Source organism: Austrofundulus limnaeus, unplaced genomic scaffold (assembly GCF_001266775.1).
Source record: "Austrofundulus limnaeus strain Quisiro unplaced genomic scaffold, Austrofundulus_limnaeus-1.0 Scaffold383, whole genome shotgun sequence".
Taxonomy (NCBI): domain Eukaryota; kingdom Metazoa; phylum Chordata; class Actinopteri; order Cyprinodontiformes; family Rivulidae; genus Austrofundulus; species Austrofundulus limnaeus.
This window is the reverse complement of record NW_013952785.1, coordinates 437,250-440,616: the sequence shown is the minus strand read 5'-3', so window position 1 is coordinate 440,616 and position 3,367 is coordinate 437,250.

The following is a 3,367-nucleotide window of genomic DNA, read 5'->3' as shown; positions in this document are numbered from 1 at the left end:
TATTACTGGAGCACCATTACCATGGCATAATTACAAGATTTAAATAACTTATTGTTGGTAAATGGACTCATATTTAACATCCCCTCGCAGTGCAGTGGTTTTCTATTAAACTAGTTAAATTTTACTTCTGTGTTTGCTTCACATGTGTACACTGACCCAACTTTTGAAAACTAAATTAGAAAGTGACACAGTGGCAGGAGGCTGCAGAAAGAAGGCAATGAAAGTGTGAAATGTTGCAGATCTCCAAAGGGCAGTCGGCAATGCAGCCTGTTTATATACTGTGGGGTGCCAGATAAAGAAGGTGTCAATGACAGAGTGATGTCTCCATCAGTGGTCAAGAATCTAAGTCCATCACCCAAAGAAAGCGCATACAATATTCAGTGTTAATTTATAGACACAAATACAGCTGTGTAGTTGACTGAGAGGGTAAAGTCTAATAAAGTGTTTCCTTCACGTCTTTATTTAATCTTTTTTAAACACAGGAGCTGTGTGCACAGCATGCCTTTGCAACTTTTACAACATAGCCCTGCATGTAATGCGTTTGTTATTTTAAAATGCAGCAGGTGCATTAAATAACTCATGGCTCCCTGACTCTTCCATCATCCTAGTAATGCAGACATGCAGTCTACAGGACGGTGTCAAGGGCCAGACCCCCGCCATGGCCTTTTTAACACATCCAGGACCTCCACAACCTCTGACCAAAGGTCACTTTGTACAGCAGCAGCAGCAGCATGAGCCTGTTCACCAGTAATCCTGAACATGTTCAAAGCCTATTTGTTGTCATTATTCAGTTTCTCCAAAAACGGATTCAGATAACCAATAAATAATGAGTATTTAGTAATATTTATTTAGCAGTACTGCGATGGCTTTTCTACAGCATCACAGTTTAGGTTTTCAGATTTTTGAGATCGTATCAAAAAAATGATTAACTTTTATTTGACCTGTTTAATCTTTAATTTTTGTAAACAACCCCGCCCCCCACCAAATTTACACTTCTTACACAGTTTATACATCAACGTTTAGATATTTTTACCCTTTTTCATCCAGTGAGACTTTAGTCATGAATCAGGAAGCAAAGGACTGCAGGGTCACTGTTGTCCGTGTGTGTATGTTGTTTCCGTCCTATGTTCCAAGGCCAGTGTGTGTTGTCTCTTATCCAGTCAGCATAAGACGACAGAGTTTCATCCATTAATTAGGCTTTTCAACCAGATCATAACTTGGAACGTTTCTGAAGACGTTCTGTGTGAAAACGGAGCTGCATGCTAAATTTAGTTTTTGTTTTCCAATTAAACCACTGTTTTTATGATTGAAGTTCACCAGAGTTCTTTACACAAGAATCTGAAAAAGTATAAGAAAAAAATAGTCACCGTTTGTTTTAATCCAGAGACAATTTTTGGCATCATTCAGTGCAGATAAACCAGCCAATGCCAGGGTAGCACTACTTTGTGTGTAGCAATCCCAAAATTGTAGACTGCAGCACACACACACACACACACACACACACACACACACACACACACACNCACACACACACACACACACACACACACACACACACACACACACACACACACACACACACTGCACAAAAAAGGATATTTGTGTTTAGTAAATCATTTCATAGTTGTAACAATACCTCTTGTCAATAAGTCTTGTACCAGACAGCTGATAGGCAGCACCTAGAGGTACCAAAAGCTCAAAACAATATTCAGTATCAACATCAAAATAAGCTGTTTGGCAGAGTAGATTTGACAATTTTTTAATGTGTACAACTCACAGACTCAGCTGTACTGCTCATCCTACAAACGCATGTTCCTTACAAATATGGCACCATTTAAAAGGAAAATCAGCCGGCTTTCCAACTGATTTATTGCCAATGACCATTTTTACAACAAGAAATAATCTACCTAACAAATTTTCTTATTCTTTGCTCTAAACATATGCAACACACCCAGAGCTTCCCCTATCTTTCCACACAGAAAGGGCTCAGGTCCTCTACTGGGGGAGCTGGGAGTTTAAAGTTTCTGCATATTGTCGTAAAAGGGCAATATTATGTGTATCTCAGGCATATATTTAAGGTCTATACCATAATAAAGTATCTATAACACTTTTAGTTGTTATTAAAATGCTGTTTTTTATGTTTGAATAAAAAATAAATTCTTATTCTCACCGTTTCCGTTTCTAAACACCTCGAAATTGGCCTCTGCGCTGTCTCTTTAAGAAACTCCTTCCACTTCTGTCCCACCCATTTCAACATGGGGGGAGGGGGGAGCTATTTTTACTTGGCATCTGGAAATACATTTCCTTTTTGAATTGGAAAAGGGCTGCACTCAGAAGAAGTAGCAGACAGTTTCAGTTTCACCAGTTGTTTGTTTTGTTGCTGCTGAGAGCCTGCAGGAGTCACAGGTGAGGTGATGAGGAAGCTCAACTTGGAGACACAGCCCAGAGGCGGAGCTAGTCCCAAAAGGCGGTTCTAGTCCCAACCGGTCATTTTTGCTCCCTCTCCTGGCTGTCTCAGGACGGCACAGCATTTCTCAAACATGCATGGGCATGTTTTCGATGAGAGGATAACTTTATAACATGATATAAAACTCAAAAAAGTTTATTTTACTTGACATAGCCCCTTAACCACTGGCACCCCCGAGACCTCGACTCTACACATCTTCTGTATTTCCTCTTTCAGCCCTTGGTACTTCTCAAACTTCTTGTATTCAATCTTTCTGATGTTAAATACCGTTACACGGTATCTTAGCGCTGCCATTCTCCACTACCCTTAGTGGAGTCCCCCACTCCGACTGTAGAACCTCCAGTCCAAACATTGGCACAGAGTTTCTTGTACACTACAGTATTCCAGCCGCTTATTTATGTTGTTCCATGTATGATTTGCCTGCATCTTACATCCCACTATCATGTACAGAATTGTCTAAGGGGCATCAGCTCTTGTTCAAAATGAACCTTCAGGGTGGATAGGAGCTCTCACATCCTCACACCGGAAAACCAATTGAATGTCATCATTTACCCAGTATGCTTTGCAGTGTTAAAGGCACAGTGTGTAGGATTTTGTCAAGTCTTTTAGCCAAAATTGAGATAATCACTAATGACAATAATAAAAAAACATGTCTAATCATTACAGACAAAGACCTTGTTTTATTATTTTTACCTTATAAAAAGCTGTTTGAATCTCTAGGGTCGTGGGTTGCCACTACAGGCAGCCGCCATCTTGCACCGCCATCTTGTCTACGAAGGCTCATGAAGGACAAACTGCAGTGGCGGCATCAAAAACGGTTTTAGTTGTAATACTATAAATGTAATATTTGTTGTCTGTCATTGTAGCTGGGATAATTTTACTTATTAAAGCTCATAATCT